The following is a 20,743-nucleotide window of genomic DNA, read 5'->3' on the forward strand; positions in this document are numbered from 1 at the left end:
GGGTGATGGTGGCCTCATAGAATGAGTTTGGGAGTGTTCCTCCCTCTGCTATATTTTGGAAGTTTGAGAAGGATAGGTATTAGCTCTTCTCTAAATGTTTGGTAGAATTCGCCTGTGAAGCCAACTGGTACTGGGCTTTTGTTTATTTGAAGATTTTTAATCACAGTTTCAATTTCAGTGCTTGTGATTGGTCTCTTCACATTTTCTATTTCTTCCTGATTCAGTCTTGGCAGGTTGTGCCTTTCTAAGAATTTGTCCATATCTTCCAGGTTGTCCATTTTATTGGCATAGAGTTGCTTGTAGTAATCTCTCATGATCCTTTGTATTTCTGCAGCGTCAGTTGTTACTTTTCCTTTTTCATTTCTAATTCTATTGATTTGAGTCTTCTTCCTTTTTTCTTGATGAGTCTGGCTAATGGTTTATCAATTTTGTTTATCTTCTCAAAGAACCAGCTTTTAGTTTTATTGATCTTTGCTATTGTTTCCTTCATTTCTTTTTCATTTATTTCTAATCTGAATTTTATGATATCTTTCCTTCTGCTTATTTTGGGGTTTTTTTTGTTTTTTCTCTAATTGCTTTAGGTGCGAGGTTAGGTTGTTTATTCGAGATGTTTCCTTTTTCTTAAGGTAGGATTGTATTGCTATAAATTTCCCTCTTAGAACCATTTTGAGTTTATTTTTCTGTATGGTATTAGGGAGTGTTCTAATTTCATTCTTTTACATGTAGCTGTCCAGTTTTCCCAGCCCCTCTTATTGAAGACACTGTCTTTTCTCCATTGTATATCTTTCCCTCCTTTGTCATAGATTAGTTGACCATAGGTGCGTGGGTTTATCTCTGGGCCTTCTATCTTGTTCCATTGATCTATGTTTCTGTTATTGTGCCAGTATCATATTCTCTTGATTACTGTACCTTTGCAGTGTAGTCTGAAGTCAGGGAGTCTGATTCCTCCAGCTCCGTTTTTTTCCCTCAAGACTGCTTTGGCTATTCGGGGTCTTTTGTGTCCCCATACAAATTTTGAGATGATTTATTCTAGTTCTGTAAAAAATACTATTGGAAATTTGATACTGATTGCATAGAATCTGTAGATTGCTTTGAGTAGTATACTCATTTTCACAATATTGATTCTTCCAATCCAAGAACATGGTATATCTCTCCATCTGTTGGTATCATCTTTAATTTCTTTCATCAGTGTTCTATAGTTTTCTGCTTACAGGTCTTTTGTTTCCCTAGTTAGGTTTATTCCTAGGTATTTTATCTTTTTGTTGCAATGGTAAATGGGAGTGTTTCTTTAATTTCTCTTTCAGACTTTTCATCATTCATGTATAGGAAGGGAAGAGATTTCCGTGCATTAACTTTGTATCCTGCAACTTTACCAAATTCATGGATTAGCTCTAGTAGGTTTCTGGTGGCATTTTCAGGACTCTCTATGTATAGTATCATGTCATCTGCAAACAGTGACATTTTTACTTCTTCTTTTCCAGGTGGTATTCCTTTTATTTCTTTTTCTTCTCTGAATGCTGTGGGTAGGACTTCCAAGACTATGTTGAATAATAGTGGTGAGACTGGACAACGTTGACTCATTCCTAATCTTACAGGAAATGCTTTCAGTTTTTCACCATTGAGAATGATGTTTCTGCGGGTTTGTCGTATATGGCCTTTATTATGTTGAAGTAGGTTCCCTCTATGCCCACTCTCTGGAGAGTTTTTACCATCAACTGGTGTAGAATTTTGTCAAAAGCTTTTTCTACGTCTCTTGAGATGATCATATGGTTTTTATTCTTCAGTTTGTTAATATCATGTATCACATTGATTGATTTGCATATACTGAAGAATCCTTGCACCCCTGAGATAAATCCCACTTGATCATGTTGTATGATTCTTTTAATGTGTTGTTGGAATCTGTTTGCTAGTACTTTGTAGAGGATTTTTGCATCTATATTCATCAGTGATATTGGTCTGTAATTTTCTTTTTTTTGTAGTATCTTTGTCTGGTTTTGGTATCAGGGTGATAGTGGCCTTATAGAATGAGTTTGGGAGTGTTCCTTCCTCCTCTGCAGTTTTCTGGAAGAGTTTGAGAAGGATGGGTGTTAGCTCTTCTCTAAATGTTTGATAGAATTCACCTGTGAAGCCATCTGGTCATGGACTTTTGTTTGTTGGAAGATTTTTAATCACAGTTTCAATTTCATTACTTGTGATTGGTCTCTTCATATTTTCTGTTTTTTCCTGGTTCAGTCTTGGAAGGTTATACCTTTCTAAGAACTTGTCCATTTCTTCCAGGTTTTCCATTTTATTGGCGTAGAGTTGCTTCTGGTAGTCTCTTAGGATGCTTTGTATTTCTGTGGTGTCTGTTGTAACTTCTCTTTTTGCATTTTTAATTTTATTGATTTGAGTCCTCTCCATCTTTTTCTTGATGAGATTGGCTAATGGTTTGTCAATTTTGTTTATCTTTTCAAAGAACCAACTTTTAGTTTTATTGATCTTTGCTATTATTTTCTTTGTTTCTGTTTCATTTATTTCTGCTCTGATCTTTATGATTTCTTTCCTTCTGCTAACTTTGGGTTTTGTTTGTTCTTTTTACTCTTGTTTCTTAAGGTGTCAGGTTAGTTTGTTTATTTGAGATTTTTCTTGTTTCTTGAGCTAGGCTGGTATAGCTATAAACTTTCCTCTTAGAACTGCTTTTGCTGCATCCTATAGGTTTTGGATCATTGTGTTTTCATTGTCATTTGCCTCTAGGTATTTTTTGATTTCCTCTTTGATTTCTTCAGTGATCTCTTGGTCATTTAGTAAAGTATTGCTTAGCCTCCATGTGTTTGCATTTTTTACATTTTTTTCCGTGTAATTCAATTCTGATCTCATAGCATTGTGGTCAGAAAAGATGCTTGATATGATTTCAATTTTCTTAAATTTACTGAGGCTTGATTTGTGACCCCGAATGTGATCTATCCTGGAGAATGTTCCGTGCGCACTTGAGAAGTAAGTGTAATCTGCTGTTTTTGGATGGAATGTCCTATAAATATCAGTTAAATCTGTCTGGTCTATTGTGTCATTTAAAGCTTGTGTTTCCTTATTTATTTTCATTTTCAATGATCTGTCCATTGGTGTAAGTGAGGTGTTAGAGTCCCCCACCGTTATCTTCTTACTGTCGATTTCGTCTTTTAGAGCTGTTAGCAGTTGCCTTACGTATTGAGGTGCTCCTATGTTGGGTGCATATATATTTATAATTATATCTTCTTTTTGGATTGATCTCTTGATCATTATGTAGTGTCCTTCCTTGTCTCTTGTAACACTCTTTATTTTAAAGTCTATTTTATCTGATATGAGTATAGGTACTCCAGCTTTCTTTTGATTTCCATTTGCATGGAATATCTTTTTCCATCCCCTCACTTTCAGTCTGAATGTGTCCCTAGGTCTGAAGTGGGTCTCTTGTAGACAGCATATATATGGGTCTTGTTTTTGTATCCACTCAGCAAGCCTGTGACTTTTGGTTGGAGCATTTAATCCATTCACGTTTAAGGTAATTATCGATATGTATGTTCATATGACCATTTTCTTAATTGTTTTGGGTTTGTTTTTGTAGATACTTTTCTTCTCTTTTGTTTCCCACTTAGAGAGGTTTCTTTAGCATTTGTTGTAGAGCTAGCTGGTTTGTGGTGCTGAATTCTCTTAGCCTTTGCTTGTCTGTAAAGCTTTTGATTTCTCTATCGAATCTGAATGATATCCTTGCCGGGTAGAGTAATTTTGTTGTAGGTTCTTCCCTTTCATCACTTTAAGTATATCATGCCACTCCCTTCTGGCTTGTAGAGTTTCTGCTGAGAAATCAGCTGTTAACCTTATGGGAGTTCCCTAGTATATTATTTTTTGTTTTTCCCTTGCTTTCAATAATTTTTCTTTGTCTTTAATCTTTGGCAATTTGATTACGATGTGTCTCGGCGTGTTTCTCCTTGATTTTATCTTGTATGGGACTCACTGTGCTTCCTGGACTTGGGTGGCTATTTCCTTTCCTATGTTAGGGAACTTTTCGACTATAATCTCTTCAAATATTTTCTCTGGTCCTTTCTCTCTCTCTTCTCCTTCTCGGACCCCTATAATGTGATGTTGTTGCATTTAATGTTGTCCCGGAGGTCTCTTAGACTGCCTTCACTTCTTGTCATTCTTTTTTCTTTATTCTGTTCCGCAGCTGTGAATTCCACCATTCTGTCTTCCAGGTCGCTTATTCTTCTTCTGCCTCACTTATTCTGCTATTGATTGCTTTAGTGTAGTTTTTGTTTTTGCGGTACACGGGCCTCTCACTGCTGTGGTCTCTCCCGTTGCAGAGCAAAGGCTCGGGACGTGCAGGCTCAGCGACCATGGCTCACGGGCCCAGCCGCTCTACAGCATATGGGATCTTCCCAGACCGGGGCATGAACCTGTGTCCCCTGCATCGGCTAGCGGACTCTCAACCACTGCACCACCAGGGAAGCCCGCTTCTAGTGTAGTTTTCAGTTACTGTATTGTTCATCTCTGTTAGTTTGTTCTTTAATTCTTCTAGGTCTTTGTTAAACATTTATTGTATCTTCTTGGTCTTTCCCTCCATTGTTTTTCCGAGGTCCTGGATCATCTTCGTTATCATTACTCTGAATTCTTTTTCGGGAAGGTTGCCTATCTCCACTTCGTTTAGTTGTTTTTCTGGGGTTTTATCTTGTTCCTTCATCTGGTACATAGCCCACTGCCTTTTCATCTTGTCTGTCTTTCTGTGAATGTGGTTTTTGTTCTACAGGCTGCAGGAGTGTAGTTCTTCTTGCTTCTGCTCTCTGCCCTCTGGTGGATGAGGCCATCTAAGAGGCTTGATGGGAGGGACTGGTGGTGGGTAGTGCAGACTGTTGCTCTGGTGGGCAGAGCTCAGTAAAACTTTAATCCTCTTGACTGCTGATGGGTGGGGCTGGGTTCCCTCCCTGTTGGTTGTTTGGCCTGAGGCAACCCAACTCTGGAGCCTACCTGGGCTCTTTGGTGGGGGAAATGAGAGACTGGGAGGGCTCACGCCAAGGAGTACTTCCCAGAACTTCTTCTGCCCGTGTCCTTGTCCCCATGGTGAGCCACAGCCACCCCCTGCCTCTGTAGGAGACCGTCCAACACTAACAGGTAGGTCTCGTTTAGTCTCCCCTGGGATCACTGCTCCTTTCCCTGGGTCCCGATGCATACACTACTTTGTGTGTGTCCCCTCCAAAAGTGGAGTCTCTGTTTCCCCCAGTCCTGTCAAAGTCCTGCCATCAAATCCCAGTAGTCTTCAAAGTCTGATCCTCTAGGAATTTCTCCTCCTGTTGCCAGATCCCCAGGTTGGGAAGCCTGACGTGGGGCTCAGAACCTTCACTCCAGTGGGTGGACTTCTGTGGTATAAGTGTTTTCCAGTCTGTGAGTCACCCACCCAGCAGTTATGGGATTTGATTTTACTGTGATTGCGCCCCTCCTACCGTCTCATTGTGGCTTCTCCTTTGTCTTTGGATGTGGGGTATCTTTTTTGGTGAGTTCCAGTGTCTTCCTGTCGATGATTGTTCAGCGGCTAGTTGTGAATTGGTTGTTCTCTCAAGAGGGAGTGAGAGCACGTCCTTCTACTCCGCCATCTTGGTTCCTCCTTAAAAATTTGTTTTTTGTTCAGTTACATGTGACTTGCAGATATGCTTCAGATTTGCTCCAAGTCTTCATTCTGGGACCCAAGCTGAAGGAGAAGCTGCTGCTTGGGTCTTGTGGCAAAAAAGAGCAGTGGTAGAACCACATGATGGGTCTTAAAGCTTTGGTTCAGAAATGACCTGCTTTACGTTTACTCGTTGGCCAAAGCAAGTCAAATGGCCAACACTGGTATAAGTGGGCAAGGAAATATAGTCCTCCTGTAGGGAGAGAAGTGAATAATTGGGGACAGTATTGCAGTCTATCACTGTATCCTTTTGGTTTTTGGTTCATATCATTTTGTAAAAGTTCTTAATGCATTCTGGATACTGAACTCGTGAGTTTAGCTTTTACACTTAGGTCTGGCATCCATTTTTACATGTAGTCTGAGATAGGGGTCAAGGTTCAGTTTTTTCCATATGGATATCCATTATCCATGGTGTCATTTGATGAAAGGACTTAACTTTCCCCCATTGAATTGTCCTAGCACCTTAATGCTGTTGAAGTGTGAGTCTATTTCTGAGGACTTTATTCTGTTGCATTAATCTATTTGTTAAACCTTATGGTTAGTATCATACCATCTTGAAATCAGGTAATGAAATTGTCTGACCGTCCCCTTTTTCAAGATTGGTAAGGATATTCTTTGGTTTTTGCAGTTCTGTATTTAGCCTTCCAATCTATGAACATAGTTTATCTACCCCTTTCTTCCTTCCTCCCTCTCTCCCTCTCTGTCTCTCTCTCTCATTCTTTCTCTCTTTCTTTCTCCCGCTCATTCTCTCCCTTTCTGCCTTCCTCCCTCCCTCCATTCCTTTCTTTCTTCCACTTTTTGTTTTTGCTGTGGTACGCAGGCCTCTCACTGTTGTGGCCTCTCCCGTTGCGGAGCACAGGCTCCGGATGCGCAGGCTCAGTGGCTATGGCTCACGGGCCTAGCCGCGCCGCGGCATGTGGGATCTTCCCGGACCAGGGCACGAACCCATGTCCCCTGCATCGGCAGGCAGACTCTCAACCACTGCGCCACCAGGGAAGCCCCTCTTTCTTCCACTTTTATTGAGATATAATTGACATACAACACTGTATAAGTTTAAGGTGTACAGCGTACTGATTTGATTTACATACCTCATAAAGTGGTTATCACAGTAAGTTTAGTAAACATCCATCATCTCATGTAGACACAGAATTAAAGAAATAGGAAACATTTTTTTCTTGTGATGAGAACTCTTAGAATTTACTCTTAACAACTTTCATCTATAACATACAGCAGTGTTGATTATATTTATCATGTTGTACATTACATCCCTAGTTCTTATCTTATAGCTAGAAGTTTGTACATTTTGACTGCCTTCATCCAGTCTCCCCCTTCCCACCCCCCACCCCCGTAATCACAAATCTGATCTCTTTTTCTGTGAGTTTGTTCTAGAAGAATGATTGACCTACAACACTGTGCTACTTCCTGTTACACAACATAGTGATTCGAAATTTCTATACCTTTCAAACTGATCACCGTGATAAGTCTAATTATGATATGTCATCATACAAAGATATTACATAGTTATTGACTATATTCCCCACACTGTACATTTCATATCAGTGATTCATTTATTTAGCAACTAGAAGTTTGTACCTCTTAATCTTCCTCATCTATTTTTTTTCTCCCTTTGCCCATTTATTTAGATCTTCTTTAATCCTGACAATGTTTGTTTCAGCATAGAAGTCTTACACATCTTCTGTTCACTTTAGTGGTAAGTATATTTTTGACACTAACTGTAAATAGAATTTATATTTTATAATAATTTATATATAACTATAAATTATTAACTTATAATTACATAATATATAATCTAAATCTTGAATCCTGTGTATTATTACTTTCAAACACCACACCCATAATTAGATCTAGTTTTTTTGGTTGTTGAAGTATAGTTGATTTACAATTTCAAGTATACAATATAATGATTTGGTATTTTATGGATTATAATCTATTTAAGGTTATTATAAAATATTGGTTATATTCCCTGTACTGTACATTACACCCTTGCATCTTATTTATTTTATACCTAATAGTTTGCACCTCTTAATCCCCTTTCTCTATCTTGCCATTCCACCCTCTGGCAACCACTAGTTTGTTCTCTGTATTCATGAGTGTGTTTCTGGTTTGTTATATGCATTTGTTTGTTTTAATTTTTAGATTCCACATATAAGTGAAAACATACAGTATTTATCCTTCTCTGACTTACTTCACTGAGCATAATACCCTCCAAGTCTATCCACATTGTTGCAAATGGCAAGATTTCATTCTTTTTTATGACTAATATTCCATTATATATTCATTACCACATCTTCTTTATCCATTCATGTGTTGATGGACACTTTGGTTGCTTCCATATCTTGGCTATTGTAAATAATGCTGCTACGATATTGAAGTGTATATATCTTTTGAAATTAGTGTTTTCATTTTCTTTGGATATATACCCAAGAATAGAATTGTTGGATCATATGGGTCTATATTTAGTCTTTTGAAGAACTGCCATGCCGTTTTCCATAGTGGCTGTACCAGTTTACATTCCCACCAGCAGTGAACTAAGTGTCCCTTTCTCCACATCCTCACCAGCATTTATTATTTGTTGTCTTTTTGATGATAACTATTCTGACATGTGTGAGATGATATCTCATTGTAGTTTTGATTTGCATTTCCCTGATTATTAGTGACATTGAGGATCTTTTCATATGCCTGTTGGCCATCTGTTTGTCTTCTTTTGAAAAATGTCTATTGAGGTCTTCTGCCCATTCTTTAATTGGGTTGTTGCTTTTTAAATATTGAGTTATATTAGCTATTTGTATATTTTGGACATTAACCCCTTATCAGACATATCGTTTGCAAATACATTCTCCTATTCAGTAGGTAGTCTTTTCGTTTTGTTGATGGTTTCCCTTGCTGTGCAGAAATTTTTAAGTTTAATTAGGTCTCATTTGTTTATTTTTGCTTTTTTTTCTGTTGCCTGAGAAGACAGATCCAAAAAAATATGGCTAAGATTTATGTCAAAGAGTGTACTGCCTATTCTCTTTTAAGTTTCCTCTAGGTTATAGTTACAGGTCTTTAATCCATTTTGAGTTATTTTGTATATCGTGTGATAAAATGTTCTAATTTCATTCTTTTAGCTGTCCAGTTTTCCCAACACTCCTTATTGAAGAGACTGTCTTTTCCCTGTTGTATATTCTTGCCTCCTTTGTTGTAGATTAATTGACAATAAGTGCATGAGTTTCTTTCTGGGCTCTCTATTCTTTTCCATTGATCTATGTCTGATTTTGTGCCACTACCATACTGTTTTGATTACTGTAGCTTTGTAGCATATTCTGAAGTTCAGGAGTGTGATACCTCCAGCTTTGTTCTTTTTTCTCAAGATTACTTTGACTATTTGGGGTCTTTCGTGATTCTTTATAAATTTCAGGAATATTCTAGTTCTGTGAAAATTGTCATGGGTGTTTTGATAAGGATTGCTTTGAATCTGTTGATTGCTTTGGGTTTATGGACATTTAAGCAATATTAGTCCTTCCAATCCATGAGTGTGGAATATCTTTCCATTTATTTGTATCATTTTCGGTTTCCTTTGTGAATGTCTTACAGTTTTCAGAGGTGTAGGTCTTTCATGTGTTTGATGAGTTTATCTCTAGGTTTTTCATTCTTTTTGACGCAATTGTAACTGGGATTGTTTTCTTGCTTTCTCTTTCACCGTTGAGTATGCGTTAGCTGTGGGTTTGTCATAAATGGCCTTTACTATGTTGAGATATGTTCCCTCTATACCAACTTTGTTGAAGGTTTTTATTATGAATTGGTGTTGAATTTTGTCAACAGCTTTTTCTGCATCTGTTGAGATGATCATATGATTTTTATTCTTTGTTTTGTTAATGTGGTGTACCTTATTGTTTGATTTGCAGATACTGAACCATCCTTGCGTCCCTGGAATAAATCCCACTTGACCATGGTTTATGATCCTTTTTATATGTTGTTAAATTTGGTTTGCTAATATTTTGTTTAGGATTTTTGTGCCTGTATACATCAAGGATACTGAAGTAATTTTCTATTTCATGGTGTCTTTGCCTGGTTTTGGTATCTTGGTAGTGGTGGCCTCATAGAATGGATTTGGGAGTGTGATCTCTTTAGTTTTTTGGAATAATTTGAGAAAGATAAGTATTAACTCTTCTTTACCTGTTTGGTAGAATTCCCCTGTGAAGGTGTCCGGTCCTGGACTTCTGTTTTTTGGGAGTTTTTTGATTACTGATTCAGTTTTAATACTAGTAATCAGTCTATTCATATTATCTATTTCTTTATGATTCAATTTTGGAAGATAGTACGTTTCTAGGAATTTATCCATTTCTTCTACGTTGTTGAATTTTTTGGCATGTAACTGTTCATAGTATTCTATTATGATTGTTTATATTTCTGTGACATTGGTTGTAATTTCTCCTCTTTCACTTCTTATTTTGTTATTTGGGTCCTTTCTCTTTTTTTCTTAATGAGCCTGGCTAAAGGCTTATCAATTTTGTTTATCTTTAAAAAAAAACCAGCTCCTGGTTTCATTGATCTTTTCTTTTTTGGGGGTGGGAGGGGGTCCTCTCTTTTATTTATTTCCTCTCTGATCTTTATTGTTTCCTGACTTCTGATGACTTTCAACTTTGTTTGTTCTTTTTCTAATTCCTTTAAATGGTAGTTTAGGTTGTGTATTCGAGGTTTTTCTTGTTTCTTGAGGTACCTATATTGCTATAAACTTCTCTCTTAGAACTGCTTTTGCTATATCCCATAAATTTTGGAAAGTTGTGTTTTAATCTTTATTTGTCTCAAGGTGTTTTTCTATTTTCTTTTTGATTTCTTCATTCACCCGTTGGTTTTGTGGAAGCATGTTGTTTAGTCTCTATGTATTTTTGTTTTTCCCATTTTTCTTCCTGTAATTGACTTCTAGTTTCTTACTGTTGAGGTGAGAAAAGATGCTTGATATAATTTCTGTCCTTTTAAATTTGTTGAGACTTGTTTTGTGGCCTAGCATGTGACCTATCCTGGAGAACATTCCATGTAAACTTGAAATGAATATGTATTTTGCTGTTTTGGGTTGGAATGTTCTGTAGATACCTGTTAACTACAACTGCTCTAATATGTCAGTTAATGCCACTGTTTCCTTACTGATTTTTTGTCTGCAAAATCTGTCCATTGATGGTAGGTGGGGTGTTAAAATCCTACTCTTACTGTATTCTTGTCAATTTCTCCCTTTATGTCCATTATTATTAGATCTATTTTTAAATACTTTTTTTTAATGCCAAAAAGAATAGAGGAAGAATTCCAAATACAGTTGGCATGGTTCTATCATTCAGAGTTAGCAGTGTAGTATATATTTCCTTAGTCTTTTTTCTATGGATGCATATTTTTTAGTTCGCTGTGATGATAGTATACATAACCTTATTTATTTATTGTAAAAACATTTTTCCACATAAAGTTGTAAAAATGATTTTAATGATTGTATTCTAGCATTCTGTTGAGTGGATTTACCATAATTGACTTAATTGGAACCTAAACAGAGAAACATTTGTTCATAGTTTTTTCGGTATTTAAAATTTGAAAGTAATTGAAGTACTTGTTTGTTTTAGTATTAGAATAATTTTCTTCCATATATTTCAAAATGTACTAGAAGTATGCTGTCCCCTTAAATTGAAAATTTAAAAATACTCTTTTTACTTGACTAGTTTGTAAGAGATACTGAAAAAGCTTTTTAGAACTTAAAACTCTTTATGATTTTATTTTGTAGTGTAACTCATTTATTACATTATAGATATTTCTAATGGTTTTTCTTTTTTTTGAGGGGACTGTAATTCTGTTGTTCCTTGAGTTATGAACACTTAGTTTATAAATTTTCATGCATTGTAATAACCATCTTTACATATGGTCCAGAAAGGAAATGAACCCGTTCAAAATTATTTCTAAAATTAGTTTGTGAGTTCCATACAAGGAACTGAAAATGAAATTTTCTTGAAGGAATCCATTTTATATTTGTGGAATGGAATAACAGTGATGCTTTCATTTATCTCACTTGTGTCTAGAGAATGATGGAGTTAAGTAAAGCTCCAAGCATTGTTATTACCCCCTGGGTTTCTCTCTCACTTCACTATGCAAGTAAGATGGTGACATCAGAGGTTAATCAGTCACTCATCCTTGTCCCTGTTGATGATCTTCAAATAGTTTATTGTGAATAAAAAGACTGTGACATCAGAAGAAAATTGGCAGCTTCCCTTCTTTTGTTCTTTCCACTTCTCTTGATATTATTCTCTGTAATAGGTGGTGCTAATAACTTTCCAGTACCCAGAGATTAGATGTTTATCTGTAAATGTAACAAAGCTTAAAACTCCTAAAATTGGAATTTGATTCAGTTTTTGACATGCACACACAGTTTCAGAAATTAGAAAGACCATACAATGTCATACTTATGACTTATACTGAACACAGTAAATGAAAAAACTATAATATTATTAAAAGAATCCTTTATGTGCTAGTATAATTCTAATACTAGTGATGTATATTTATAACATACTGTTTAAAGTCATAGATTTTATGTATTCATGTACTTTTCAGTGTTATAATTTCTAATTTTTTTTTCATATCTTCTTTCCTTTTTGACAGAATCATCCTTTCTAATTTTAAAATTTTTTCCTGAGGTTTCTTAAATTAATAACGTAAATTGTAAGAATCATCATGAAGTTTTGTTTTAAGGTCATCTCTTAATAGGAGAACCTTGAGAGAACATTAGTTTGTATAAAAATAATTTATTTCCTCTTAGTGTTGAATATCCAGTGGGCAGAACACCATGAATTAAAATTAGAATCTTGACAGTGGGAAATCAACCTTTTTAACAATATTGAGTAATATCTTAAGCATATTTGTCATTGTTTATAAGTGTGAAAATTTTTGTTTAAAATGAACTAACATTTTTCAAGTGAGGTAAAACATCCCTTCATTATAGAAACTATATCACACAAACATACCAGAAGTGAATGTGGGTTTGGATTGATTGTTCCATGAGTTCCCTATAAATTTTAGAAATCTCATTTAATGTTATTCAGATTCCTTAACTTAGTGGTCATAAAAGGCTAACACAGATTTATCCTATTTAAAATTTTAGTGTGTGCTTTGCATATATTTCTTTGTCTTTTCTGTTTGATTTAATTCACGTGTATTGGTTTAGCTTAAGTAACTTTCATTTCCAGGACTATTCAGAAATGAATTACAAGGAGGTAATGATAAGATACTACTTGGAAGTTGTCTCACAGCTTAGGTTTGGATAGTCATTCATAACTTATCTGGTGGTTAGATTTCTCCCCCTTTCAACTGTCCTAAAGCTATGAACCAATAATTAAGGATAAAAAGGCTTCTGGGGGGAAAACACACACATACACAGGGGAAAGTACACAGATTTATAAGATGCCTTCTGTATTAGCTACTGTGCTAAATACTTCACTTACAGTTTTATTTTTCACAATAATTCATGTTCATTGTATTGTCAAGGAAGCAAATGCCAAGAGATTAACATAAAGATTAGGATTCAAGTCTCTTTTTTTAAAGAATTTTTTAAAGTGCTTTTTAGGTTCACAGCAAAATTGAAAGAAAGATACAGAGACTTCCTATCTATCCCCTATGCCCACACATGCGTGGCCTCCTCCATTATCAATATTACTCACTAAAATGGTACATTTGTTGAGTTGGTGAACCTACATCAGCACGACAAATCACTCAAAGTCCATAGTTTACCTTTGGGTTCACTCTTTGTGTTTTATATTCTGTAGGTTTGGACAAATGTATAACGATATATATCCATTATTATAATATACAGAGTACTTCCAATACCCTAAAAATTTTCTGTGCTCCCTCTATTCATCCTTCCCCTGCCCCTAACACTGTTAATCATCTTTTTAAACCTGTGGATAGTTTTATCTTTCCCAGAAGGTCATATAGTTGGAATCTTGTAGTCTGTAGCCTTTTCACGTTGGCTTCTCTTACTTAGTAATGTGCAATTAGGGTTCCTCTATGTGTTTTCATGACTTGATAGCTCATTTCTTTATAGTGCTGAATACTATTCCATTGTCTGGATGTACCACAGTTAATTTATTCATTTATCTACTGAAGGGCATCTTATTTGCTCCCAAGTTTTGGCAGTTAGAAATACAGCTGCTATGAATAGCAGTGTGTAGGTTTTTGTGTGGATGTAAGTTTTCAACACCTTTGGGTAGATACCAAGGAGTGTGATTACTGGATTATGGTAAGAATATATTTACATTTGTAAGAAACCACCACACTGTCCTCCACAGTGATGGTACCATTTTGCATTCCCACCAGTAATGAATGAGAGTTCCTCTTGTTCTGTATCCTTGTCAGCCTTTGATGTTGTCAGTGTTCCAGATTTTGGCCATTCTAATAGGTATGTATCTCATTCTAATTTGTATTCCCTCATGACATATGATGTGGAATATAAATGTACTCATCTGCCACCTGTATATCTTCTTTGGTGAGGTGGCTGTTAAGATCTTTAGCCCATTTTAAAAATCAGATTGTTTTTATTGTTGAGTTTTAAGAGTTCTTTGTGTATTTAGGATAACAATTCACCATATGTGTCTTCTGCAGATATTTTCTCCCAGTCTGGCTTGTCTTCTCATTTTCTTGATGTTGCTTTTCACAGAGCAGAAGGTTTTCATTTTAATGAACTCTTGTTTATCCATTATTTCTTTCATGGCTCATGCCTTTGATGTTGCATCTAAAAAGTCATTGCTATCCCCAACATCATCTAGGTTTTATCCTGTTATCTTCTGGAAGTTTTATGTTTTTGAGTTTAAATTTAGCTCTGTAATCCATTTTGAGTTAATTAAATTTAGCTCTGTGATCCAGTTTGAGTTAATTTTTGTGAAGGGTGCAAGGTTCTAGATTTGTGGGGGGGTTTCTTTTTCTTTTATTATTTTATTTATTTATTTATTTGTTTATTTAGCTAGCTAGCTAGCTAGCTGCACTGAGTCTTAGTCATGGCACGCAGGATCTTCGTTGCCGAATGCGGAGTCTTCATTGTGGCATGTGGGGTCTTTTAGTTGTGGCACACAGGATCTAGTTCCCCAACCAGGGATCAAACCCGGGCCCCCTGCATTGGGAGCATGGAGTCTTAACCACTGGGCCACGAGGGAAGTCCCCGTGGGGTTTTTTTTTGCATGTGGATGTCTAGTTATTCCAGCACCATATGTTGAAGAGACTATTTTTGCTCCATTGTATTGCCTTTGCTCCTTGTCAAAGATCATTTAACTTATTTATGTGGGTCTGTTTCTGGGCTTTCTGTTCTGTTTGTTGACTTATTTGTCTATTCTTTCACCAGTACCACACTGTCTTGATTATTCTAGCTTTACAGGAAGTCTTCAAATCGGGTAGCATTAATCTTTCAACTTTGTTCTTCTGCTTCAGTATTGTGTTGACTATTTTGGGTCTATTTTCTCTCCAGAGAAGCTGTAGAATCAGTTTGTTAATATTCACAAAGTAACTTGCTGGAATTTTGATTGGGATTATATTGAGTCTGTAGATCAATTTGGGAATAATTGACATCTTGACAATACTGAGCTTTCCTATCTATGAATGGGGAATATCTCACTATTTTTAAGTTCTTCCTTGATTTCATTCATCAGAGTTTTGTAGTTTTTTTAATATAGATCTTGCATATATTTTGTTAGATTTATACCTAAGCATTTCGTTTTTTAGATGGTTATGTATATAGTATTGTGTTTTTACTTACAATTTCACTTGTATTGCAGAGCAATGAAGTATCACTGTTCAGTTTTTGTCCATTCTTTTGGACTTTCTGCATAGATGATCATGTCATCTACAAACAAAGGCAGTTTTACTTTTTCCTTCCCAATCTGTATAGTATTTGTTTCCTTTTGTCATCTTATTGCATTGTCTATAACCTCCAGTGTGATATTGAAAAGGAATAGTGAGAGGGTCATCCTTGCCTTGTATCTGTTCTTAGTGGAAAAGCTTTGGGTTTCTCACCTTTAAGTTTGATGTTACCTCTTTATCAAGTTGAGATAGTCCCCCTCTATTCCTTCTTTATCTAGAGTTTTCAAAATCATGAATGGGTGTTGGATTTTGTCGAATGCTTTTTCTGCATCTATTGGTATGATCATGTGAGTTTGTTTTTTTTTTAGTCTGTTGATGTCAACCTTTCTTAATTTAATTTTTATTTGATATTGGGGTATAATTGATTTACAATGTTGTGATAGTGTCAGGTGTACAGCGAAGTGGTTCAGTTATACATATATCCATTCTTTTTCAGATTCCTTTCCCATATACGTTATTACAATATTGAGTAGAGTTCCCTGTGCTATACAGTAGGTGCTTGTTTATTATCTATTTTATATATAGTATTGTGTATCTGTTAATCCCAAACTCCTAATTTATCTCCCCCCCAACTTTTCCCCTTTGGTAAACATAAGTTTGTTTTCAAAGTCTGTGAGTCTGTTTCTGTTTTGTAAATAAGTTCATTTCTATCATTTGTTTAGATTCCACATATAAGTGATATCATAGATACTTTCTCTGCCTGACTTACTTCACTTGGTATGATAATCTCTAGGTCCATCCATGTTGCTGCAGATGGTATTATTTCATTCTTCTTGATGGCTGAGTAATATTCCATTGTATATGTGTACCACATCTTCTTTATCCATTTCTGTCAATGGACATTTAGGTTGCTTCCATGTCTTGGCTATTGTAAATAGTGCTGCAATAAACATTGAGGTGCATGTATATTTTTGAACAGCGTTTTCTCTGAATATATGCTCAGAAGTGGGATGACTGGATCATATGGTAGTTCTGTTTTTAGTTTTTTAAGGAACCTCCATACTGTTCTCCACAGTGGCTGTACCAGTTTACATTCCCAACACCAGTGTAGGATGTCTCCCTTTTCTGCACACCCTCTTCAGCATTCATTGTAGACTTTTTTTAAAATTTAATTTTATTTATTTTTTTATACAGCAGGTTCTTATTAGTCATCCATTTTATACACGTTGGTGTATACATGTCAATCCCAATCTCCCAATTCATCACAACACCACCACCACCCTCCGCTTTCCCCCCTTGGTGTCCATACGTTTGTTCTCTACATCTGTGTCTCAATTTCTGCCCTGCAAACTGATTCATCTGTACCATTTTTCTAGGTTCTACATATATGTGTTAATATACGATATTTGTTTTTCTCTTTCTCTTTCATACATCTCTGGATGTATCTATGTCTCTACAAGTGACCCAATTTCATTCCTTTTTATGTCTGAGTAATATTCCATTGTATATATGTACCACATCTTCTTTATCCATTCATCTGCCGATGGGCATTTAGGTTGCTTCCATGACCTGGCTATTGTAAATAGTGCTGCAATGAACATTGGGGTGCATGTCTTTTTGAATTATGGTTTTCTCTGGGTATATGCCCAGCAGTGGGATTGCTGAGTCATATGGTAATTCTATTTTTAGTTTTTTAAGGAACATCTATACTGTTCTCCGTAGTGGCTGTATCAATTTACATTCCCACCAACAGTGCAAGAGGGTTCCCTTTTCTCCACACCCTTTCTAGCATTTGTTGTTTGTAGATTTTCTAATGATGCCCATTCTAACTGGTGTGAGGTGATACCTCATTGAGGTTTTTATTTGCATTTCTCAAATAATTAGTGATGTTGAGCAGCTTTTCATGTGCTTCTTGGCCATCTGTATGTCTTCTTTGGAGAAATGTCTATTTAGGTCTCCTGCCCATTTTTGGATTGGGTTATTTTTCTAATATTGAGCTACATGAGCTATTTATGTATTTTGGAGGTTAATCCTCTGTCCATTGATTCATTTGCAAATATTTTCTCCCATTTTGAGGGTTGTCTTTTTGTCATGTTTATGGTTTCCTTTTCTGTGCAAAAGCTTTTAAATTTCATTAGGTCCCATTTGTTTAGTTTTGTTTTTATTTCCATTACTCTAGAAGGCAGATCAAAAAAGATCTTGCTGTGATTTATGTCAAAGAGTGTTCTTCCTATGTTTTCCTCTAGAGTTTTATAGTGTCCAGTCTTACATTTAGGTCTCTATAATCCATTTTGAGTTCATTTTTGTGTATGATGTTAGGGAGTGTTCTAATTTCATTCTTTTACATGTAGCTGTCCAGTTTTCCCAGTACCACTTATTGAAGAGACTGTCTTTTCTCCATTGTATTTTCTGATGGCATCTTTAGGATTCTCTATGTGTAGTATCATGTCATCTGCAAACAGTGACAGCTTTACTTCTTTTCCAATTTGGTTTCCTTTTATTTCTTTTTCTTCTCACTGCTGTGGTTAAAACTTCCAAAACTATGTTGAATAATAGTCATAAGAGTGAGCAACATTCTCTTGTTCCTGATCTTAGTGGAAATGGTTTCAGTTTTTCACCTTTGAGAACGATGTTTTTTCTCCATTGTATATTCTCATCTCCTTTGTCATAGATTAATTGACTGTAGGTGCGTGGGTTTATTTCTGGGCTTTCTGTCCTGTTCCATTGATGTATATTTCTGTTTTTGTGCCAGTACCATACTGTTTTGATCACTGCACCTTTGTGTTATAGTCCGTAGTCAGGGAGCCTGATTCCTCCAGCTCTGTTTTTCTTTCTGAGGATTGCTTTGGCTATTTGGGGTCTTTTGTGGTTCCATACACATTTAAAATTTTTTTCTTCTAGTTCTGTGAAAAATGCCACTGGTAATTTAATAGAGATTGCATTGAATCTGTAGATTACCTTGGATATTATAGTCATTTTGACAATGTTGATTCTTCCAGTCCAAGAACATCATATGTCTTTTCATCTGTTTGTGTATCTTTGATTTCTTTCATCAGCAGCTTATAGTTTTCAGAGTAGACATCTTCTGTCTTCTTATGTATATGTATTCCTAGGTATTTTATTCTTTTTGATGCAATGGTAAGTGGGATTGTTTCCTTAAGTTCTCTTTCTGTTCTTTCATTGTTAGTGTACAGAAATGCAAGAGGTTTCTATGTATTAATTTTGCATCCTGCAACTTTACCAGATTCATTGATAAGCTCTAGTAGTTTTCTGGTAGTCTCTTTAGAATTTTCTATGTATAGTATCATGTCTTCTGCAAACAGTGACAGTTTTACTTCTTCTTTTCCAATTTGGATTCCTTCTATTTCTTTTTCTTCTCTGATTGCCATGGCTAGGACTTCCGAAATTATGTTGAATAAAAGTGGCAAGAGTGGGCAACCTTGTCTTGTTCCTGATCTTAGAGGAAATGCTTTCAGCTTTTATCATTGAGTATGATGTTAGCTGTGGGTTTGTCATATATATTGCCTTTTTTATTTTGAGGTAGGTTCCCTCTGTGCCCACTTTCTGGAGAGTTTTTTTAATTATAAATGGGTGTTGAATTTTGTCAAAGCTTTTTCTGCATCCAATGAGGCGATCACATGGTTTTTATTTTTCAGTTGTTAATGTGGTATATTACATTGATTGATTTGCAGATACTGAAAAATCCAAACATCCCTGAGATATATCTGCCGGATCATGGTGTATGATCCTTTTAATGTATTGTTGGTTTTGGTTTGCTAGTATTTTGTTACGGATTATTGCATCCATGTTCATCAGCGATAATGACCTGTATTTTCTTTTTTTGTGATATCTTTGGTTTTGGTATCAGGGTGATGGTGGCCTCATAGAATGAGTTTGGGAGTGTTCCTTCCTCAGCAATTTTTTGGAAGAGCTTGAGAAGGATAGGTGTTAGCTCTTCTCTAAATGTTTTATAGAATTCGCCTGTGAAGCCATCTGGTCCTGGACGTTTTTTTGTTGGAAGTTTTTAAACCACAGTTTCAATTTCAGTGCTTGTGATTGGTCTGTTCATATTTTCTATTTCTTCCTGGTTCAGTCTTGGAAGATTGTACCTTTCTAAGAATTTGTCCATTTCCCTCTAGGTTGTCCATTTTATTGGTGTATAGTTGATTTGTAGTAGTCTCTTATATTCCTTTGTATTTCTGTGGTGTCCATTGTAACTTCTTTTTCTTTTCTAATTTTATTGATTTGAGCCCTCCCCCTTTTTAAAACATTTATTTTATTTTATTTTTATTTATTTTAAAAATTTTTTTGGCCCCATCACACAGCATGTGGAATCTTACTTCCCTGACCTGGGATTGAACCCGAGCCCCATGGAGTGGAAGCGCAGAATCTTAACCACTGGACCGCCAGGAAAGTCCCTCTCCCTTTTTTCTTGATGAGTCTGGCTAAAGGTTTATCAATTCTGTTTATCTTCTTTAAGAACCAGCTTTTAGTTTCATTGATCTTTTCTTTTTGATATAGTAGTCTGTATATGTACAAGATTGTTTTAAGTTGCTGGTCTCTTAATTGCCAGTATATTTCCAATATCCTGCATTTGTACAGTCCTCATGATTGCATTGCTGGTTTGGATATCATATTTGTGTGTGGGTGATTTCCTATCTTTACTGTATGTTTGCCTGTACCCATGAACTTGCCCATGTGTCTCTTTCTTGTTTTTAGTTGTGACCTTTTCTGCCTAGAGCAGCAGTCCCCAACCTTTTTGGCACCAGGGACCAGTTTTGTGGAAGACAGTTTTTCGACGGATGGGGGAGGGGAGATGGTTCAGGCGGTAATGTGGGCGATGAGGGGCCTGGTTCAGGTGGTAACGCAAGCAGTGTTTCAGGTGGTAATGTGAGCGATGGGGAGTGGCAGATGAAGCTTTGCTTGCTCGCCCACCCCTCATCTCCTGCTGTGCGGCCTGGTTCCTAACAGGCCGCCGCCCGGTATCTGTCCATGGACTTGGGGTTGGGGACCCCTGGCCTAGGAAGTTCCTTTAGCATTTGTTGTAAAGCTGGTTTGGTGGTGCTAAATTCTCTCTGCTTTTGCTTGTCTGTAAAGCTTTTGCTTTCTCTGTCAAATCTGAATGAGAGCCTCTCTGGGTAGCATATTCTTGGTTGTAGGTTTTTCCCTTTCATCACTTTAAATATATCATATCACTCCATGCCTGCCTGCAGAGTTTCTGCTGAAAAATCAGCTGATTACCATATGGGGATTTCTTTG

At 36.2% G+C, this 20,743-nt stretch overlaps 1 protein-coding gene across 3 annotated transcripts in view; it reads left to right on the forward strand.

Annotated features, from left to right (window-relative positions):
• ANKIB1 (ankyrin repeat and IBR domain containing 1) overlaps positions 1-20,743 on the forward strand; it is a 159,358-nt gene that overhangs the window by 37,368 nt on the left and 101,247 nt on the right. Inside the window, exon 2 of one of the 3 annotated variants that reach the window (XM_049714739.1) lies at positions 7,312-7,376. The exons of the other annotated variants lie outside the window; for them this stretch is intronic. The gene's annotated coding sequence lies outside the window, so the exon portion shown is untranslated. The remainder of the gene's footprint in view (positions 1-7,311; positions 7,377-20,743) is intronic. 3 annotated transcript variants of the gene reach the window in all.

Source organism: Orcinus orca, chromosome 9, assembly GCF_937001465.1.
Source record: "Orcinus orca chromosome 9, mOrcOrc1.1, whole genome shotgun sequence".
Lineage (NCBI taxonomy): Eukaryota > Metazoa > Chordata > Mammalia > Artiodactyla > Delphinidae > Orcinus > Orcinus orca.